Genomic DNA, 23,962 nt, shown 5'->3' on the forward strand with positions numbered 1-23,962 from the left:
CTTCACAGCGGAAGCAGATCTCAAGAAGGGAGAGAAATGAGGAGGGGACACTGACTTGGCAAGCCGTCTAAGCAAGGGCGCAACATCTGTGGAGTTAATGGGTGCTGGTGGAAGCAGCACAGCTGTATAAAGCAGATTGCACATCAAGCCTAATATTGGTTTCGTAGAGAGATCACCCTCATGTTAAGGAGCAAAGCTGGATAAACTGGGAAGGGAGGGTTTGTGCAGGAACTTGAGTAAGCAAGTGAGAAATTCAAATTCAATTTGGCAGTAAAGTGAGAGTCAGAAGACCTTCATTTTTTATCTATGTTCTTCTACTTTAGAAAAGGCTGGCAAACCTCAGCCCACATGTCAAATGCAGTCCACCAGGCCATTTTGTGCACATCTTAGACACATGTTCCAAGTCTGGCTCACTTGCCCTACCCAGCCCTTACAGAGCCAACCTCTTAATGCTTTCCTAGCCCACTGTTTCATGATTTCTGATTATGAGATGGGGCACACAATGGGTCACACTTAGAGGACACATCTGCCTGTGGGGCGCATGTTCACCACATGGCATGGGTGTGCCACTCAGTGTGGCAGGTGCAGCTGCCCAACGGATAAGGGTTGACTGTAACCATAAGCATGAGACAGGAGCCATAGGAACAAGCCTCATGGAGACTGTGTATGGCTTTGCAAGCCTGCCTGTGATGGGCGGGTGAAGACACTTTCCAGCGAAAGAGCCTGCTCTGTAACACTTGCAGTTGGATGATGGGGCACAGAAATGGGGAAGGGCTCCAGGGAAGTGGAAAGGGGGAAAGGCATCTTGCAGACGCACTTTGCATTTCTACATCATCTCATGAGTGGAGGGGAGGGTTTGTTCTTTGCCTCTCTGTTTCTTCTTTAAGATTAGGCTTCAGTGGCTTGAGTGTTACTTTTATCTGTCTCTCACAGGCTGTTTGGCTGTTTGTGAGCTCCTGTGGCCTGCCCATACCATGAAAATGAGCACCATTACTGTAAGAGGCTCTGCTGTGGTCCTTTGTGTTTCTGTGTATGAGCACTCACGTTTTCCCTGTAATTTATGCTTTTCTTCAGTGATCCGTGTCTCACAAAACTGTAAATTATTTCTTTTTCCTCCCTGACCCATACTGTGGGATGTATCACCTAGAAATCATCTGTAGAAAAAGTTGAACAACTGCCTATATTGGAGTACTGTCCAAAATTCCTTCTCTTTTTTCTGTTTTGCTTTCAAGAACAAATGGTGAACCAAAATCCTGTTTACTAGGCCTAAGTATAACCTTTCCTCATTTTCCTGGTGTTACTGGAAAACTGCAAAGCTGTCATACCTTTTGAACGATGCATCAAATGAAGTGCTAAAACAGAGTCCCAATTTACCCTGGCTTGTAATTTTCTGAGGGATGCCAAAAAGAGGAAGGGAGCTCCATTTGCCTAAGCTGGAAAAAATTCCACAGAAGACAAATCTACCTCACTTTTTATTTTTCATTTCTGGGAGCTAGTCCACCTCTTTTGTCAACTTAATAAATATCAATGTTGAACAGTAAAAGTCTATAGTTTGATGCATTTGCATAGAAGCCTGGCAGAGGATTCCCCTGCTTTTAAAGGGCTGTCCCTGTTTCAGCTAGAGCCACAGTGTACTGCAGGTGCTGGCAGGAGAAGGCTGTGCTGCCCATGTAGCAGTGAGGTTTGAGTCACTGAATTTCAGTGACTGCTTCTGTTTAGCGCAATGGGCCATCTCAGCTGACTTTGTCAGGCTCGCAGATAGCTGATTAGTGCACTCCACAGCGTACGCCCTGGACTCCACGTGCTAGATTCCAGAAATCTTTTTACTTTTTTTGGTGCAAAAGTAAGCCCTAACCATGGGCAATCTCTCAATGATGTTACAAGATAGAAAGTAAAAGAATCACAGCTCTAATTCTGTGTATCTCAGGAGGCTAGATTTGGTCTTGAAAAGTGAAATCCACACTTGAAAAAACAGACCTCCAGATCCCCACTAAGTAGAGAAAATGGGGCATGAGAGCTTAAAGAAAAGCATGTCTTTAACAGACCTATTCTATAACATACCCTGAGATAAGACAACATATGATTATTAAAGTGAAATGAGAGTTCACGTATATCTTGAAAGGACTATTTTCAGCTGCCAAAACCTCTTCAGAATTTTAAAGGATTTTTTGTAAAAAGATTGAGAGAAGTCCTAAGTCCGTAGGATTTTGGCAAGACTGAAATACAAGTAAACTTGAAATCTCATTGATTTTGCAGAACAGTAGGTCTTCCTAATTTCATTCTGTTTTCACTTCTTCTCCTCAACTTTTTTATTTGAAGTAGAGAATAAATAAAATAAAGCAAATAAGAGACGTCTGCATTTTTTATATGTCCTATTGAAAATACATGCCATAAAATCAAGTTTTGTTCCTACACATAAATAAACTGGAATAGGGATGAAATGAAATTGCAAAAAGAAGAACCACACTTGCATCTGAATGTCACAGACCTTCACATAGCTGGATCTAAATGTTTGGTCCAAAGACAAATGTAAAGAATGCCCTCTAAAAATAATGCTATGAACCCCGTGTTTTCCAATCCAGATACAAGAGTTTACTGCCAGGCACCTAGTTTTGTTGTGGCTGTGTGTGACTCACAAACCAAGCCAGAGAGCTGTTGGAAAGTTTATAGCACTACAAATATAAGAGTTAGGGTGGCAGCCACTGCATCCAAAATGCCCTCCGCTGAAAAATCTCCATTTTACATGATTTTTTTCAATGATTTATCTTTTTCCACTTTGCCTTGTGTGAGCTGAGGCTTGATCAGAGATACGCAGAAGAAGAGAGAGTGCTAGTGACAGGGGATGTGAGAGCAATAACTCAACCCCTCTACATGTTTCTTCAGAACACCTGAGACTTTAATTGGCTTCTCTTATCCCTCAAGGTCACAGTGTTGGGGGCAACTTTCTTTCATTCCTTTTTTTTTTTTCGCTCTATAGGATACAACGTTGGTCCCAGATGGACTTTTTCTAAAGCTCCACAGATCGATCCACAGCTTCTGCTTTATACACGTGCTGCCAGTACAAATGTGTGCAAAGCTGAGCATTACAAAACAAGCTGAGGGGGAAACAAGAGCCCTGGAAAATGTGTTGCAATATAGCCTGTGTTACTGAAGTAAGAAGGGGGAAAAAAACAGCTGGCAGTGTGTAAAGGCCATTTTTATTCACTGAGTTTCTTCTGTGTTCAGATTTGGCAAAAAGAACAATATGTGAATATACTCCTTGATGGCTAGTAACTGGTCAATCTTATGGCAAATTGTCCTACAGGGCAGTCCAGTGTTGAAAAGATAACAGGAGACAGTGAAGAATCCTGATTGAACAAGGAATACCTCACTGATGCAATCTGAGGGCTCACAAAATCATAGCAGTGATGGAGGTAGAGCCTACCTCACCTCACCAGTCTGAGACAGCAGATATCATCCCCCAGCAGGTATTTATCTAGCATTTTCTTAAAAATCCATGGAAGTAGAGATGTTTTTAGCCTCTGAAGGCAGCCTGGTTTCAGTGGCCACCTATCCTCACAGTTGAAGATTTGCTTTCTTCTCCTCCTTCTCCCCTCTTCCCAAATATCTAGCCTAAATCTCTCTTGTAGCCATTATTCTCTATTCTGTAAACAGTTCATTTGACCTTCCCTCTTCAGATTTCTCCCACTTAGTCTTATTGTCCATCTTACAGATGGCATATGCTTTGTCCAGGTGGTCAGGGTCACTTTGAATTCCAGTCTTATCCACAAAAGTACTTGCAGGCCCTCCCAGACTGGGGGGATCTGCACATTTTACACTTAATCCTATAAGCAACTTCTGTTCCAGCATTCAAGTGAAAAGATTGCTTAATATTGGGTTTATAATAGACTCCTCTAGGACATTGCTTGACCTGTCCTGCCAATTTCTCAACATATTACTGACAGCTCTTTTAGCTTGACTGATGAGCAGCTGTACCCCTGCTTTATAGCAATTTTATCTAGCCAGCATCTCCCCAAGTTATTTATATTTCATGTGGGATGGTGTCCAAACTTTATTGCAGTAGAGATATAGTCTATCTTAGCTAGCATCTTGGCTAATTATCCTGTCAAAGAAAGATCAGTTTGGTACAACTTGTTCTTGACAAACCCATGTTGACCATTTCTTACTGCCTTGTCACTCTCTTGGGTCTTACAAAGAGTTTCTAGTATCTTTCTCCTTACTGAGTTGGACTGATTGCCCTTATTTCCCTATATTCTCCTTTTCTCCTAAAGAAAAGATACTTTACTCATTCCTCTCTAGTCTTTGGGATGCCTTTTGTCCTCCATGACTTCACAGTAAAGAGCAGTGGTTCAATGATTACTTATTTTTTTTTTTAGGTACTTCAGCATCAGATTTATCAAGCTATGGTGCTCATTTATCTATATGTTCTTTGAGCTCCCCTGTCGCTATTCTGTGTTCTGCACTAGATTTAATTATACTACACCTCTGGTCAAAAGTATCGTTTTGTGTCTGTGTGTGTGAGGAATGAAATAAATAGGATATGGAGCATTTCTACTTCATCAGTGGCACCTGAGCATTTCTGTCCATTTGTTTCAGCATCTGCTTTTTGTTCTTAAGTGACCAGGTGATGGGTTTGAAACCAATATTTTATGTGGCTAGTCAGTTGTGGAGCATTCAGTCCACGAGTTCTTGTACATGCATCTTTTGTGCACTCAACCCATCCTATCCCTTTGGGCTTGGGCTTCTCCCACTACTTAGTATGATGCTTTTCTTTTTGCGCTGTGTGATATAATCGTTGTTGTAAAGCTGTGGAAATGACTTGAGGCTGTGAAAACCTTCCGAAGGACATAATAAAGATTACTGTGCAACTTGAAGAGCATACTGACTTTGTTATTGTTCCTGGCATGAAGAAATAAGTAATAACAATAAAATAAACCTGTTTTTCTTAAGAACACTTGAAAATTGGACCACTAAGTTATGTATTCTTCCTGGTGTGCACAGCAGGGTACTTCAGAGGTTTCCTGAGCTTGCTTTTAACATCTCCTTCTTGTGCCTTCAGGCCTCCTCTTATGCCCTTTAATACATGTTGCCTGAACCCTGCAGTGGCCTGAGCCTACAGATCTGTATTTGTGTCACTGCAATGCCCCTGATAAAGTGTTCTGAGTTAAGGAAATTATCATATAAATAATGTTAGTGCAGTTCATGCATACAGGTTCTGCCTGACATTCTGAAGTCTCTGAGGCTTCAGCTGCAGACAAACACATGCAGAAGATACCTGCCTTTATTTGGCTTTCCATGGCATTGGACCTGTCAGGAACCAGAAACAGTCTTAGCTGAACACTATAACCAGTTCAGCTAACACATGTAATATGAATTTCTGAAAAAAGAATGAATTACAGTTTCAGATTTTATTTTTTTGCAAATGGGGGAAAGGAATGATTTTTCTGGTTTCTGTTTTAACCATTTTCTGTCAGCAATGTGAGCCTCAAGACCTGGGTGGAAAATGGTTAGTGGTTTCTGTGTTGAATGGGAATCACAAAAAGCAGTCTGTCTGCTGAGAAAGCTAAGAAAAAATGAGCCAAACAAAGTAGAGCAAAATTACTCAGCCATGCCTGTTCTATATTCAGGTTTATAATAGCCATCATATTCCTGACTCTCAACTGTGGCACGATGACAAGGATCACTTTATAAGGATATGATATTCTTTTAACCTGGAGGTTGTTCCCCTCTCTCTGATGCTGACGCACACATGCTGGGTGCATGCAGAGGTGCTCCCGGCAGCCAGCCGGCCACGGTGCGGGAGGCAGCGGTGCTCAGCCCCTGCCCAGTCCCAGCAGGAGTGGGGCCACAGCCGCTGTCTCGCACCCGACTGCTATCGCTGCCAGGCGCAAGCCGCTTTGTCGCTGATGAAATCCTTCCTCGTCTTCATTTCTGTTTCTCCATAAAACATTCATGAAAAAAAAAACTTCCTACTGAGTATCCATTAGCCACCAATGCTGATGTTAATGAGCAAACTGCGAATGCACTAAAGAGCAAATTGAAATGAGTCACAAAATACACTTAAGATGTGCTTCCTGCCAGCGTTGGTGCGTCATAGGGAAAATGCTGGTTCCTTCACAACAAGAGTATAAAGAGCAGAAATACAACTGATAAAAAAGGCATTATTTAAAGGCGTTCCATTAAAAAAGATTAACTGATTTATGTGTAAATGAATCATATCTGCACATTAGCCCTTTATTTGTCATCTCAACTTGTTTTCTATTACATTAAAACAGTTTTAAATTAAAACATAGCATTAAATTAAATTAAGGCCTGCTAAGGAAAAAAGATTTATTTCAAAACAGACATAATTTAATTACAGCTAGCCTGTCTAAATAAGTGTAAATAATTAAGTTATGACTGTAAAACAATGTCATCTTCCATATCTTCTGCAATTAAGCAGACATATTCAGTCCCAGAAGAATAGTACCTTGTTGTCTTTATTCATTCTTTTCAGTTTTGCACCTTACTTAATATTTAATGGGAAGCAGATAGATGTTAGAAAATATGTTGACTTACATCATTCATCTGGATGGGATGAAACTCTTGCTGTACAGGCAGAGACTGACAGCTAGCATTGGCTACAATTTCAGGTGAGAAGTCAATACTCAAAAAAAAAAAGCATTCTTATAAGTAAAATATGGGTTCAGCTTCCAACAACTGATCAAAAAAGGAGTGTTGTCTTTGAGTCAGTCACCCACAGAAGGGAAGGGACACTTGTATTTGCAGTAAAATGCCTGCTGCTGCCCATGTTATGCCAGAGGTGTATAGCACTTCAAGATTTATGTTACACAGCTGAGCACCCTGATTCTATGTACAGTCCAGTTTAGCATAATCTCCCCTATCAAAGGGTGGTGCTAATGAGTTGTCTTAATCACAGCAGTCATACTTGGAGAAATTAGTATTAACAGTTTGGTAAGATCATGATCTCTTCATTAACTGGTCTACTGTGTTGAGTAGGCAATATTACTGGATTTTACAGAGAGATGTTCTGCTTTTGAACAGAGCTCTTTAACTTCACTTATTCCTCCCAAATGGGTATAGCAAAGAAAAGAAATAAAATCAGAAAGATCAAGACATTTGAGGATGTCTAGATGTATCTCAGATAAGCTATGCTTGCTGGTAGTTAAGTTGCAGCCTTTACCATGGTGATGAACATAGTGTATTACAAAAGCCTGAAGCTGCTACACCTTTGAATTTTGTGAAAGACAGTGAGCAAAGCCCTGGGCTGAAGTTTTACAGTAAAACTCCTGAAACAAGGCAGGCCCAAGCACCACAGCTCTTAATACACCTTAACTTGGCATGTTCAAAACATAGATCTAAGCTTTATGGCAGATCTCTCTTCCCCTTTTGAAAAAAAACAAGGTCAGTTGTCTCAACCAAACCAGTGCACAACGACCCTTCCAGTTATTTGTATGACCTGTGGCAATCCCACCAGTTACCAGTATTAACTGAGAGATCATAGAAGACTCTAAACACAGCAAAAGTCCAGTGCTGTTCCTGACATGAATGCCCACATGTCCAAAACCTGAAAGTGCCACAGCATGTTCACAATACACAGGTAAAAATTTAAGAGGTTCCCTCTGTATGAATGCTTGGCAGATCTGCTACATTTTTGCTAATCAGTCTTATATTTGATGCCCTTTTACATTTGTATGTTCAAGAATCTTAACATATGCTGCAAACTGGGCTATAAAACTACAGCTGCAGATAGAGGTCAAGATCAAGGGTAGGTAAGAGAAAAAGGACCTGAACTAAATTATAAATGCTTCATTAAAAAAAGTTTGAATGAAGGTTTATATCATGGTTACTTTGTCCAACCGCCTCTCCCCAGCCTTACACACAACAGCGATGCCGGTGGCAGAGGGAAACAAACTCCATCCCCAGTAAAGCACCTTCCAGCTACCGTTTGGTTTTTCTGCTCAGAGCTCATGAGTCGGGACGGGTCAGGTTAGGTCGTGGGGATAAGGGAGAGGCTGGCTGGATGGGTGAGCTGTCGAAGTGTGATTGCTTTCTTTGGGCCTGAATTTGCAGCCACTCCCTTTTGAGAGTTCCTGTGGAAGTCAATGGTAATTCCGAATTCGAGCGGCTGCAAAGCCGAGCCCTAAATCCGTTCTACATCTCTCCTTGTCAATATTGTGCTACTGCTTATTGCAGCATTGACAAGGAGAGGTTTGTATGGCCACAGCACTATGTATAGGTCGTGGGAAGGAGGAGGAAAATGAATGCTAGTGCAGACTGAGGAGGTGTTGGGGGGGGGGGGCGGGGGGAGAATCCCCTGCCGAGATTTTGGCTTTTTCAAGCTCCCAAAAACTCACAGCATAAAATTTAATGATGACCTGAAATATATGAACCTTCTCAGATGCAGAATTGCACCCCCTGCTTCAGCAGCAGCTAGAAGGCCTTTGGAAGAGATTTCTGACTTCTTTTCCTCCCATCAAAATTTTCATGTAAAATAAAACTGAGTGTAGTTGAAATCAAGAGCTGAATCCTTACAAGAAGGAAGCAGAATGGATCAAAGAGAAGAATTTTGTATGAGTCTTTGACAAGGCAGCTGGTGCTGGAATGAGCTACTTCCTAGCACCAGCAAAGGTGGAAAAAAACCAAGTTGGTTCATATATATCAGTTCTGTACCTGGGCTGGCATTTCTATTCTTTTAAAATGTTAATGTTAGTGCTCTGCCAGCAGTAGTCTTCTCCTTTTAAGGATTTTCAAGGCAGTGGAGTTGGAGGGAAACCTTAAAGAAAAACCTTGAAATAATGCTTTCTTTGCTGGCATTGCTTCCATTTAACAAGCAGACAAGATGTATGTACCTCAGTCTTGCAGTAGAACCACTAGCACAGAGGTCTGGCTCCAGACAGGCTTAATTACAGATCAAACACATTAAATTCTTCTTCTAGTTCAATGTTTAAACACAAGGCTCAGTGATGAAGGTGATGGGTCTCTGCTCATTCAGAAACAACAGCCTATAGTTGTGTCCTATGGGCGGATATTTGCTTTTAAACAAAAAGAGAAAACTGCTCTTTTCTTTTCACCGTGGCAGAAGAGTGGGAAATCCCACTGCTTGTAGGGACTGGGTCTGCCAGGCAGAGGACAAAGACAGGACGAGCAGCAAAAGCAGCAGCAACATAGGGCTGGGCTTTGGGTGCAGCTGGGTTTCCAGATGTACCTCTTTCTCCCCAGAAGTGGAGGTGGCGGTGGGGGGCCTGCTTCGTGCTGGGCCATGAGCAGATCAGGGAGGGCAGAAGGAGCCCTATGGGCAACCTGCCACTTGGAGCAGGCTGCCTGCATTGGGCTTTGCATTGGTACCATGACTTTGCCATCCTTGCGCTTGCTAAAGAAGTGCTGTCTTCAGCTTCTGTTCTTCTCTTGGCTCATGTCCATGTCTCCCAGGAGAGTTTTTTATTCTCTGAAAACTCAGATCCAAATTGGAGGTGAAATCACTCAGTGTAATCATGTTTAATAGATTTCAGTAATATACATTTGCTGCCTAATGAGCTTTAGTTCATCCAGTGATGTCTTTGCTGCAAAGCAAATCACATTCTTACTGTGAGGGGAAAAAAAAGTCTAACGCGGTATTAATAAACCTCATATTAAGCAGCAGGTTCTGTTCCAACAGCCCTAAGCATTCAGACAGGTACATTTTTAATCAGATGCTGATTCCTATTGAAAAATGTACAAAAACTGCTTTCAAGAGAGGATTACAAAACAAGCTTCAACTTGTTTCATTAATTATTTTTTTTCCAAGGGAGCAGCAGAAAATTGCTGGCAGGGAACCTTGGTGAACCAAGTCCATGGGCCATTAAGAATGGATTAAATTTACATTTATAACCTCATTGATTCAAGATTTGTTTCTTTCTTTTCTGAGACAAGTTGACTTGGAAAAGTTATTCAAAAACTGTTCTTCTCCTGCAGTGAAAATGCTAAGAAAAAAGAACACATTATTGGTTTTCCTTCTTCTTTAATGCTGAGAATGACAGAGGAAAACAAAAATGAGAAGAGCTAAGCCTGTGTATTACATGCCATCAGGCACAACACCTCTAGTTATGCTTTTGTCTTTTAATGAACAAATTCTACGGTCACTTGTTTGGGCCACTATTATGAGCATTTAATTAAGAGACGGTGGTAAAAATGAACTATGTGACTGGATTATAGTGTTCAAGAGCAGGACTCCTGCTGAGGGGCATTTCTCTTTGCAGCAGAGAAATGTTGACTGCGTTATTCTACCTCTTCTCAAAATGTGGAAAATATTTTCCACTTGTAGTTTTCAGTTGCATTAAGATTTCTGTTACTATATTCAAGGCAAAATCATGAGTCAGATTGGCTCCTTACAGGGATTAAAGTAACACCTCTCATATTCCTATGAAGGTAATGTAGGCCTGTAATCTCATCATGATTTTCCCCACTCCTATAACTTGCTAGCTAGAATGCATGTTCTAGCTAGGAGGTAAAACATTGTAGTGTAAGTTTTCATCCAGCAATTAACTTAATTACTGCTTTAAGTCCAAACCTCTTTACTTAAATTCATGCATAGTCCCACTGAGCTGTTATCTTGCTGATGATCCAAACCATTGGAGCATGTAAGCATGTGTCTAATATTAAATGCATGCATTGTCTTTTATAGAAATGGGATTACTTGCATGATTAAAACTGAAATCATGCTTAAATGTCTTGCTGGATTACAGCTATGACACTGAGTCCCAGAGATACTTCTGAGTTACTCTACTTGCTTAGGGCTGTATCTGAAAGCATATTCTAATCCCTAGGGAGTTATTTTCCAAAATTCAAATAAATCAGCAGGATCTTGCAGCCTAGGACTAGGTATATGGTTGCATGTATTGAAGCAACTGAATTCCTGTTTCTCTTATATATTCAGAGTTCGGATTAACTCCTTTTGGATTTCTTATGGATTGAGGCCAATATTTTCAATTGGAGGCACTGTAAAACACACAGAGATATTCAAAAGTGCCTTTTTGCATCACTGAAAATGTTGACTTCAAGAATTAAGTCTTGTTAAGATATATAAAACAATAGCGATTCTATTTTATGTTAGGAATAGTTTTGGCTCATGTTAGTAAAGTGCTTTGACAGAGAGGAGTGTGATACAAATGCAAAATGTGACTATAAATTACAACTTGAAGAATGCACAAAATTAACTGAACTAATAGAATTCAGGATTACAGTAGTAGTACTGTGGGAATATAAAATAAAACAAATTCATTTGGTCAAAATAATTATGTGGTGAAATGGATATTTCATTTTCATCGCAGAAGGAACAAGGCAATCCAATTGTAGCTTTCCATTTCAGTATTTTAATGATCTTGACACAATTCTTAAGACAGGTGATAAAGCATTATTAATCAAATACCCAATAATATTCATTAGAAAAATTACATTAGAAATGCATTGAGGGTGAAAATTACATTCACATCCACAATATAGGAAAAAAGCAATGTAACAAACTGTACTGTTGAATAAATAATTCTATGATGGGAAAAGGGTTTTGTTTAAAAATGAAAGCTGCAATAGGATTTAACCTGTTTGTTTCCAGTCTTTTCTGAATGCAGACTTACATGGTCTTCTCTGCTGTTATATCCAATTACTTTCCTGAACTGTTCAGGCATATTGAACATAAGGACATAAGGACTGTCTCCCTAGATCACACCAAAGATCAGTGTAGCCTGAAGGCCTAGCTCCATCGGGGAAAGACAATAAAACCTGGGGCAAGACTGAGCAGTTGTTCCCCTGGCGTTCTTTCCATCCCTTTTGTTCCCCTTTTCTCTTGCTGCTTGATAATTCCACTGAACAATCACTGGGCCAGATGTGACCATGAAAAATAATGAATCATCCTTCCCTAGTCAGCTCTCTCCATTCCCTTCATGACTTTAAATAGCATCACACTCCCTCTCCACCCCAGTTGTTGCTTTTTCAGTCTGAGTCCTAATCTATATTAGACCTCTTTGGATAGAAGCTTCTTTATTCCTCTGATTGTTTTTGTCACTGTTCTTTGTATCTTTACTTTTCTGCTGCATTCCTTTTGAAACTGGATGATTATAACTGCATGCAGTGCTCAGAGGGTGGCCAGACAATGGGTTTGTATGTACAATAAAACACTGGTCTCCTCTGCTTTATTCTCCATTCCTTCCCCAATAATTCCTGCTCCTTGCCTTTCTGATCACTACTGAGCCAACATGTTCAGAGAGCTACGGATACTGTCTTGAAGATCCTTTTCCTGATAATCAGCTGTTAGATAAGAGCCCATCATCGCATATGCAGTCTGAGAGGTTTCCCCCCATGTTCATGACTCTGCATTTATCAACACTGAATTTCATCTGCCATCTATCATTCAGATCCTCAATACTGTTACACGTTTTGGTGTGCTTTGAAGTGCAAAGCACTGAAAAATGTTTCAGTTTTAACTGCTCCAACCAAATGTGTCTCACCAGCAATAATTGTCACTCTACTCATTAGTAGTGTCCTCAGGTGCACCTCTGCAAATCTGCCTCTATTGTGAAAACAAATGATTTATTCTTAGCTTCTTTTCTCACTTTGGATTTGCCTTAGCACTTATCCAATGGCAACTGCATTTCTTCAGTAGTTTCATGAGGGACCTTGTAGAAAGTTTTAAGAAAATCCAAGTGGTTTTAACCAACAGAATTATGTTCCTGGCTCCTTCAAAGATTCCCTATGAGACATTATTTCTCTCCAAAAAGGCTGAGTCACAATATGTCCCATTTATCTACTATTTCTATTATTTATTCCGTTTGTTATCTGTTTGCCTAGTATAGCTGTCAGGCTGGTTCAAAAGTCTTGGGATCATATCTGAAGTTTATTTTAGGAATGCTTTCACATTCCTCCACATCTGAGGTCTTTTTCAGAGCTCTTGGATAAATACCTTCTCGAACCAGAAGTTTGATGCCATCCACTTTATCACTTTGCTCTAAAGTTTCTTTTATTAGATCATTCCTTCTTTATCTTCACCTTTCATAGTTCTACTTGCAGTCCCTTGGCCTATTACAATTTCTTACTTAGTATAGTATGCCCCATTCAATTTAGCCTTTATGAATTCAGACCCTCACAATACTAAATTATGCAATTTCTTGCAGTGTGAGTTTTTATACAATATAACAGATAAAAATTACCCCAGGCTAATTGAATATTTTACTGAATATCAGCAAGTTTACTGAATATCCACAAGAACCTGTGAACCAGGCATATTTTAGCTGAACTACATTTTTAGCAGCTTACTGATTGCACTTTATGAGTCAAATGTTATAAAAAATGTCACTATCAGACAATATGGATTGAGAAAAACTGATAACTTTTGCTTTCCAGCTGCTAAATAATTCTCTAGCAATTATTCAGTCAGTTCCACCTGGCCTGATCCATATTTTGGCATTCAAATAATTTCACATGTGCATTTTAACCAGCTTTCTCAGTAAAACTCATACTTTTCAATTGAATGTTGTTTTAACTTGAACATCAAGATGTTGGAACCCAAGAGTGTGTGAAGCTAAGAATATATTAAAAAAGAATGGACTAATTAAACACAGCTGTAGGTATTTCAGAGCATTAAGAGTTTATATATTTATGGATTTGTATTGTCAGAAAGAGACACAAAGGGGGAAAAATCAGAAGTCTCAGCTTTACTTCACATTAAATTTTGCAGCTGGAGTTTATGTAGCAAAATATGTAGTATTCTAGTCTGGGACACTTGGAAAGGCCTGTGTTTTCTTCAAGTCTAACTCTCCCAGAGGATCTTATTGTCATATCATTGCAAAGTAATAAAAGAAACAAAAAGGAGAAAAATATTAATAACTATAACCCCAAACTGCACTAATGAAGTGTTACTTTTGGCTGCTGTTGTCTGGTTGCAAATATTTCAGTACTCTGATTCATTATATTGCTTCTCCTCCTCTTCCTTTTAGGAATCTGTCATAGATTGTGCTCTACTTAGAGAATACAGTCTGAAATACTGCTGGGTTAAAAAATAAGCTGGTGTGAATCCATACGGCTTCACTGACTTGCTTTGATTTATGCAAGCTGAAGATCTGACTCTCAGTGCATCTCACATGGTGATCAGTTAGAGTGAAAAGAAATAATACTATGCTTTCCCTCTATGAAATTCAAATTCTCACAGGCCCTGAATCGGTATTTTCCATCTACATGTAGAATGTATTTTGGGGAAGAAAAATGCTTCAGTGTTTCCTTTCCTAGATCTACACTCTACATTGCCTTCCGTAAGGCTCATTTGTGCTGATTGCAGCATCCCAGCCCCATCAGTACAGACAAGAGCAAGGTGGCTCACAAAGGGAGAAATCTTTGTAGCCATCTTTCCCCTTCCTAACATTGTAGTTTATGATATAAGGCAGTACAATTTGCCCTCAGTTCCCCATGCAGCCCAGAGAGCTGGGACTGCTGCTTCTTTGTTCAGTGACTGAAAAGACCAATCTGGTTTGTTTTCGTAAAACAGTTATTTTGGTTTTGCCCTAGATATTAGGTCATACAATATATTGCCCTTCCAAAGATGTGCTCTTGAAGGTATTTTAACATAGCCCATATAGTCAGGCACCTAAAGAGAAGGAAAATACAGGTATCATGTTGATTTAGTTCCTAAATGAGTGTTTCAGCAGTTATGCAACACTTAGTAACTAATTGTTTTGTGTTAGAATATCAAAATGATGTTTTCAGCACAATAAACTGCAATGCCTAAATAATAGATTATATTTTCCTTAGAAGGAATAGTAGCTTAAATACATTCCACTTGTTTTAAAGCACGTGGCCTACAAGTCTTGAGTTACTCTTCCTGTAGAAAATTAGGAAATATCACCTATCAATATGTCGGCAAACACCACTAGTGACATTCACTTAGAAGATAGATGCTTTTTTGAATTTTTGAGTGTCATTTATAATTCACAAACTTCCTTTACTGAGTTTCACTGGTGAAGATCAGAAGTGGACTGCACTATGCAGCAGGTTTGAAGAAGGCCATCTTGGGGGCCAGGGTTTGTGATCACCCTGTACTTCGCTTGCCTGCTGAGACCTTCAGGGACAGTTCCAGGTGCACGGTGGCTGTTTCCATTCTCTGAGTTCTTACTCACTTGGGGTTAGCCTGAGTCTGCTAAATTGCATTTTAACCTTAGTATCAGACCTGAAGTTTTGGCTGGCTCTCTGTCGTTAAGTGATTAAGGTAGATCAGTCATTGAGGTTAAAAGCCTATTTCAAGCCTTTTAGGACGGTACACAAAATACAATACAAATCTAAAATCAGTCTCATAAGAGAATCAAACACTATTTTGTTTCTGCCCACAAGTCCAATGAACATGGAACAAAAGTTGGAGAGTTAAAAAGGGAGGTCCTTCTCTGCTCAGTGTCAATCGTTCCCTGAAATATTTCGTCCAGTAAACTCGAACAACATTGTTCAGTTCAGATGGTCCCAGGCCTACTTCTTTAACTGCTAAACCTGAGATCTTATCCAGTCCCTGAACCTGCTGCAGATACCCACAGACGAAGCACAATCTCTTCTACACCACTCGTCTCTTGCCAATCAATCTGCTTTGAAGTCTTTGGCCTCTCTTGTACAATTTAGCACCTAGTCAGCGACCTCGGCACCCTGCAGAGTGCTGGAGAGATCTGAGATCCCCCGCCTTGGCAGGGAGCTTTCTGAAACATGTCAGTAGGAAGCCCAGGCATTGGTGAGATGCTGAAATCCTGCCTACTGCAGAGTGAGCGCCTTGCTCAGGCTGGCAGGGAGGTGCTTACACCTGCAGGGGATGCCAAGCCCAGAGCTTTCCTGAGAGAGTGGACAGCTACTGCCCATCGTCCCAAGGAAGGAGCAAGGGTCACTCTTTCTGAAACCATGATACCTAAAGAAAGAGGGGATGGGAACAGAGATGAAGACATGCAGAGGGCTTTGAGAGACTCATCAAGAAGTGTGACACTGACCCACCTTACTCTGTAACCTTGCGTTTTGGGCATTCTCCCCCAGGTGCTCGGAATTTAATGCCTTGTAAATCAGAGAGATTTCAGGCACATCGAACCTTAGAGAACGGCATCCTTGCTAGCAATGTGTGGAAGAACTCACTCTTTCTCTTGATGAAATGATGTCTGTTTCTGAAGTTAAATAATTTGGAAGGGAGTTCAAGATTAATCAGGCTAGAAAGACAATATAGCATGGGCATGGGGCGTAGTGCTTGGAACGGCAAGCCAGATTCTGGTTTCAGAATCTAAAGCTTTTAATGTATTTTACATTCAGCAGGATTGAAATATAAGGCCTAAAAAGCACTGGGCACAGAGACCAGAAACCCATCTGCCTTTTTCAGAAGGAACTGCTCAAACCATTGATTTAAACAGTCATTCTCTCCATCCATCATACATCTGGACTACAGGGTGCATCAGCTTTCACTATCACGAACTATCCTGAGAGTGCTCTGCCTACCAAATCGTGGCTTAAGGCATAAGACAATGGGGATCTGAACCCCATCAGGCAGAAGGTGTTTCCTTGGATGAGTGCTTTGATCACTAAGCTAAAATGTAAATGGTGTTTTGCATCCTCCCACTTCCTCCTCCAGAAGTCCTACTTAAAAAAAAGACAGGATCCTCACTGCGTTTCGGAGGGGCCTGTCCCTGCCAGAGGAGGCCCAACACTGACATAAGCAAAAGGATGACTTGTCTTTGTATACTGACTGACTAAGGAGGTAAGTGCTGAGCTGTTCACACTCAGGCAGAGCTGGGCAGGGGTGTGGGCTGAGTATTTACTGTCAAAGCAAGGGGCAGCTATCGAGTTTATGCATCTACAGGGTTAGATAGTAGTTAAGTAGAATTGCTACCTGAGTAGAGGTTCTTAAAACTATGGCTTGGCATTCTGGTCACTAAATTCTTCTCAAGTCCTGCTTTCGGGCACTTTTTTTTTTTAAACCTGACACTTTCTTTTAATTGCTAAATCTAATAGGTAATAGATATTCATAGATGAAGAAAGGGGTATTCCCAGTGGGTATTATAGACCTTACCTTATTATTTGGAGATGTAAGCAGGCTGTGGTGAGAATGCAAACTCAGTGACTACTGTATAGTTTCTGATAAATGTAGATCTGATCCAGATTGTGTAGTTCTACCTGTAGAATAAGCACACCATGTAGAACTCGAAAGATGTGATCCATATTGTATAATGCATGCATTCATTAAAAGATTTGAGAATCACCTAAACAGCAGAGTGTAACTACCCCTTCCAGGCTATAGAGACTTGAGCACAGAGATGAAGTGAAAGGCATGAAGCTGCAGCAAATTGCACTGTAGAAGATGCATATGAATGAGTAGCCCATGCATTTGAAAAGCAAGAGAAGGAAGTCATGATTTGATAAGTAGGTATTTTACTACTTGAAAAATTTAGCCCTGGTTCGTCCAGGGGAAATTTGCCATTTTGGGGATAGAACTAAATAGCCATCTGTGTTTGCATCATTTGTCTGAGACTATTTATAATTGTGACAGCTTGGCATTCCTTGACAGGTTAATCAGCTGAGGTCCAGAGTTTCAGCGAGACTTCAATAGTCAGAAAGCAAAATAAAGAAACTTTATTTTGATATACCTTAGGACCAGCAGTGGAAATGCTGAGCACACAAATGTAGGCAGCTTTTCAACTTAGTGAGTTAGTATGGACAGTAGTAGTTTGAGACAGGTTGAAAGGATTATCTTTCATTCTGATACCCTGCAGGGCTTCATATGTGTTTGGTTTATTTGGTCCAAAAGAGAAAATGAATGGGATGTTAGGTACAGATACTTGGGCCCAATTTCTCTAATATTCGGACTTAGAAAATGTGGTGTAGCATTCGTATCCATCTGCATTTGGTGATCTTCATTGGAGGTAATAGATCAGGTGTTACAGAATATTGGAGATTATCTGGATGTCAGTTTTTCAAATACCAAGCAGTTTATGTACTATTTCTGCTGCCTAAGTGATACGAAATTAACATTTCTGTAGAACTTATTTCCAAGGATCACTGGAAATAAATCCTTTAAAATTCCTAGATTCAGAATCTACTTAAAACACAGATTTATTCTGCTTAATCTTGTAAAATTTGCTTTGTGTACTGGTTAGATTTAAAGTAGTAGTTAATGTCAGTGAACTCATTCATTCATTCAGAAAACAATACAGCAATAGTGAATCTTTTATTTCTGAAGCCTACTTCTGCAAATCTTCACAAACTTGAAGTAATCATTTCACAGACAAATAAAGACACTGAAATCCAAATTTTTGAACAAATGCATTAATACAACAATGAAGAAAATGACTAAAGCCATTTACTACTGATAGATGTATCAGTTATTCAAAGATCTGTGTGAGGAGAAAAGCATGCCCATACTGAATCAGACGAAGGATCCCGGTAACCCAGTATCTGACTCTGGCTGTGCAAGAAAAGAATAAGAATAGCACAGAATAGTACTATCGCAGGCTTCAGCTATTTTCGGTTCAGAGGCTTTCCTGAGTTATATGTAGTTTCTGTGGATTTAGTAACCATCAGGGAATGTCTTTTCCATCTATTTGTCTAGTCTGTCCTTGGATTTCCATAAATTTAACACCCACAGCATACTTTGGCAAGGAGTTCTGCTGGTTAGGTATCTGGTGTCAGGTGGCTTTTTTTTTTTTTTTTTTTGCTTTGAGTTTGATTTCCTCTCATTTTCTTTGATGCTACTTATTATTTCTATTCGGAGAAAGAATGAGCAATCAAGCGCTATCCACCCTGTCCATGTCAAGGTGATTCTGCAGACTTCTGTCATATCCCCCCCAAAATACCTCTTTTCCAGACTGAAGAGTACAGCTTACTCAGTGCTTCTCCTTACTCTTATGGAAGACATTCGAGGCACTTAGTGGAACTGAAAACTACAGTGACCATAATTAATTGCAAAAAATATTAGGACATTTTGTATTAAAAATGGTGTTTGAGATGTGGGAAGATAATGGAATGAACAATATTTTGGGTGATAATGACAAGTGTGTCTCTGTTAGCTATATTTTCATTCCAAATGTCGGTGACTTTGCCTCCGTTACTGGTTTAATAAGGGATTCTTCCCCATCCCATCCCCTTTGAAATCCTTTGAAATGGTCATTTATTTGTCTTGAAAAGAGAGAAGAGGGATGCTGCTGTACTTGCCCTTTCTATTAATAGTTCCAATATACTTAAAATATGTTGAGTACTTAGGGTAATACTATATTTGAGTAGTAAAAACATATATTTCCTTTTTTTCTCTTCTAAGTACTATAACCATTGCACAGTGAAAATGAGGAGAACAGAAATCAAAATAATGTTCTTTTTGGGACTAGAGAATGGAAGAATATTAAACTCTTTTTGTTTCTTATCCAAATTTTTCCTGGGAGAGATCCAGCTGCCTGCGGTTTTGTCTGTGATTTCAAAAATAGTAGAAACAAGACCTGGTCTGATGCCAAACAGGATTGACTATGGCACAGAACTAAAGTTTGGATTTCCAGAAATCCCCTGCTTAAATCTGAGATGTCAGTCTGGATTTAGGGTTTTGTCTTGTTATTAAAATGGAACTATTTTAAACAAGTGTTTCTATCAAGGTTCTATTTCGGTGAAATGCAAGAGGGATGCCTTCTAATCGACATTATCTCAGCATTCCTAGGTCTTTGCATTGCACAGGGAACTACAACTGCGTTTTAATAGACCATACTCCATACTCAGAAGAAGTGAATGAATAATTCCCTTGATTAACTGTTTTCAAAGAATTCAGCTTTGTTTTATGTTCACAGAACATCTGTGAGCAGATCAGTTTCTCTCCAACTTATTTCTAATTCAGGCCTATTCTATAATGATTCCTGAATGTTTTACTCTGCTGATGGACCACAACTTTACAAATTGAAGTGATGCTGCTTAGTTTTCATGACAGTCCTGATAAGACACATGGTACTTTTCCTGTTCCCTGATTAGATGAGTACATAGAGACTTCTAGCCTCAATGCTTTCTCCACCTTACATTTAAATTTGCTTTCTGAAAATACTTATGAATGTAACTTTGAAATCCACTTTCCATGAACATGAAATGCAATCACTTGCATATTCACAGAAAGTAAATACAAAAGGAGCATCAACATGGCTAAACCTAATTAAACCAATCTTAAAAAATGTCAGCAGAAAATCTCTGGTATTATTTGCCCAGCTTCTAGCTGAAGAAGTAAAAGGATTTTTATGTAAATATTATTGAAAGGTGATACCTTGTCTTTTTGCAATGTAGACAGAGTGCTCACTGTGTCCTGATCCAGCTGTTGAGGTGCTCAGTGCTTTGCTTGTAATTTCTATACGGGAAAAAAATACCTTGTTTTTCACCTGTGGGATATCTGCTTAAGCATCCATCCTTAAAGAGTAACAACAACTCAAAATGATGCTGAAGTTAGAATTGCACCATACTTTCATTAAAAAATCACATGCATAGAGAAGTGAGCAAAACTTGGCTCAGGCTCTTGGAGACGTGACTCTTAGTGTTTGAGTGGGATGTTTTTTAATCCTTATGCACACTCTCTTTCAAAGTTAAAGACCAAGGCAGATCAGGCCCCCAAATGCCTTTTTCCCCCTAAGTTAGAATTTCTCCTCTTACTTTGCAGCTTGATTATTGTGAGGTGTTTATGAGTTTTGATTCAGCTAACTCTGGTATCTGGGGAACGTCCTGCAGTTCAGTGTGAATTCGTGGGTGATCAGTGGAGCTCTTTCCCATCACCCTCTGGTCACGCAGTGGCAGGCTGGCAACCACAGCTTGACTTCAGAAGAGATGTCTGAGCTAAGCATTCCCCTTTCTCTATTGTGCACTTGAATAAAGTCTAGTCTGTTTATCCTTTTGCCCTGCTTAACTCACGTAATGACCAAAGGTACTCCAAAGCTTAGGTTTAGAAGAGGCCAGACACTAGAGCTGATTTGGAAGAAGTGAAACAGGCATATACTCTAAAATATGGACAAGACTGGCTGCAGCAGCCTGTTAAACAGACTGTGATGTGCCTGAGGGGACTGACTAGGAGACAGAGGTTGCAAGTTGTATGGGATGGAGTAAGGGGGGAGGGGTAGAAAGGAATCTTGCTTGAAAGCTGTGAAAGAATTTGCTTTCCACATCTGTAAGAAGATCAGTCTGAATGCCCTCCAGGTTTTCCTCGCCTTGCAGGAGGTGCAGGGTCTGCAGATGCAGAAAAACCTTTGTGCCTTGGAGGTCTGTTTGCAGCAGGGAGGCATGACAATGCCAGTGCAGGGTGTCTGTGCAGAAACCCTGGAGGTGAGAGGCTGCAACGAGGCCAGTGTGCACGGCATGGTCAGCATGCACAACCTAGGCACCCAGCTGGCTGGAGCCTGCCTCACGTACAGGGGAGTATGGAGGATATGATAGATACCCTTTGGGGAAGGGCCACACTGCTAGGGTGCAGGCCACTGGCAGTAGGAAAGAAGTAGCTAGCTGGTGACCAAGTGACCAGTGTGGGAGAGCATGTAATTACACCTCGAGTGCTGAATTTTGGGTAGAGGAAACCCAGCCCAAGGGACAGCAAATCCATCATTTCCCACAGTAGTTTGTTTGAATGGCTTATCCCTGGTCCCGTTCAAAATCTGTGGCGTAATTTACAGCTGCTTCACCCTTAGGAAAGATATTCATTCCCCTAATCTCCCAAAGATCCATCTTTCAGTGAAGAATTATACCTGTGTAAACTGTGATACTTAATGCTACTGCAATCTCTTTTTCTCTAATTATTTTGTACATAATCTGTTATCTGTTGACTGTTTCATAACACTGCAGTACTAGGAATCCTCCACGCTAAGAAGTATGTCATAGCCTCTGTAGGCTGCATAAATGCTTACAGATCCCTCAGTATAATTCCTATCTCCCTGATATGAAAATTAAATCAAAGAAGAACATTTAAGATACACATTTTGTAATGGAAACAACAATTGAGGTGCTTTTCCAGCTTCCAAACTGTAAATACTTTGGATATGATTTTCATAGCAGCTCAGTACCCACGGAATCGCTTCATTAGCAACTGTGGATGGATGGTACTATGGAAAGCTAAGCCTAAAGCATCTGTGTGCACAAATGCAAAGCACCCCAAATTATCAGTCAGGTATGAAAATGCGATCCTAGATACAGCTGCATAAATCATCTAGAATACTAGTATCAGAATCAATATGAAACATAAAGGTTTCTCTCAGCTCCAAAGAGGATGAATAGACCACAATTTCTTCATAGTATTAGTACGTTGGCTGCATGGCTGATCGACTCTTAGTGCAATTTAACTGTCATTTGTATTGAATATATGATGAAATATGTCTAACAATTTTATTGTTTACTTTTCCAAAATGACTCCGTGCTTCAATGTATTTTGTGTTTGGAAGTACACAGCAAACTAATTGTGATAAATGCAAGCTCCAATTCTCTTCTCTTGTACTATGTTCAGTGTTTTCCTAATAAATATAGCAGAAAGTCTTAAAGCTGTCAAACGGATGTCACAGGACAAGGCAGATCATGCCCACTGCATACCTCCTGAAATGCAAAAACATGAGGGTCCTGACAAAACAACAGGTGCATCTGGTGGCTCCCTGAGAAGGGAAGAACATAGCTCTTCAGGGGTTCAAGAATGCAAGCATCGTTCATCACTGCAAACAGAAGGGTGACATCATACATTGTGACAATGACCACGATAGCTTGCTTCTCTCAACTGCTGACAAATTTTCCCTGGACTACTGATCACAAGACTTTCTAATGAAATTGCTGAAAAGATCCTTTGGGAAGGTAAATCTGATTTGCAGCCTGCTCAGCATAGAGCTCATGCAATTTTTCCAGCCAGGCAAATTCAAGAAAAGCATAGAGAGGAGAATGACCTAGTTGCATCAAACCAAAATTTTAATTACTACCTTCATCTGTGAAGGCTGTTGGAAATTTCTATGCAAATTCAGTGTCTGGACAAGTTCATGAATAGGATTCACTCCTTTCACAAAGACCAGGTTATGTGAGGGTCTTCAAACAAGAAGTTTATCACTGAGTTTATCACTGTCCTTCTAACGCTTCTTAAAGAAAGGTCTGGTGCAACTGAGGATGTCAATAAAGAGTCAGTCACAATCAATCTTCCATAGATGACAGAACTTCTAACCCACTGGTCCTCATGATGCTGGTCATTGCTGACAATTTGTACACTGGCTAGAAATGCATCAGAGCATTAGGGATATTACTGACTGTTTTGATTGTACTACTCTGGGGTTGGCTATGAACAGCAGCAGAAAGAAAAGAGAGGTCCTGTTCCAGATATGGCTTGTGTCAGCAATGTCTATTTAAAAATACAGCCTTGAAATCTCTAGGCATGCTTGGGAATTGTGGCAGCATGGTGTAATCAAATTATATAAGTGGTGACAAAGTCACAGAAATGGTAAAAACCCTCCTGACATTTTATGAGATTAAAACCCATTTTTCTGGATTGAAAGAGACATTCAGCCTTAAAGAAAAAGTAAATGAGTACATTGAATTACATGGTCTCCTCTCAGAGATCTGTCCAGTGTTTGCTCACCAGTAACAGCCTTTTCTTCTCTCAGTTTATCATGGCATGACATAGTAAAGGCTTGAAAAAAAAATACTGGTGCCTGTCCTGTTTGCAATTTTTTTGTGAGATATTCCAAATCAATTCTTGATTATTATCCCAAATGTAAGATTCAGCTCTACATTAAGACACTTAACTACTGGTGCTAGCAGGTAGTTGTCTACATGTGTACTGGAGCCTCAGGAGAATTTCAGCTGACTAGCCATTAGAGGCGGGAATTCAGTTACCTCAGCCACGTTGATTTACATCTAGTGCCATTTTAGGTACCTCATGGTATTTGAGGTATCTGCACAAGACTTAAAGATGTGACACAGGACCAAAAGGAAACCCTTTTTTGGAGGAGGAACTGGAAGC

The sequence above is a fragment of the Dromaius novaehollandiae genome, chromosome 3, assembly GCF_036370855.1.
Source record: "Dromaius novaehollandiae isolate bDroNov1 chromosome 3, bDroNov1.hap1, whole genome shotgun sequence".
Taxonomy (NCBI): domain Eukaryota; kingdom Metazoa; phylum Chordata; class Aves; order Casuariiformes; family Dromaiidae; genus Dromaius; species Dromaius novaehollandiae.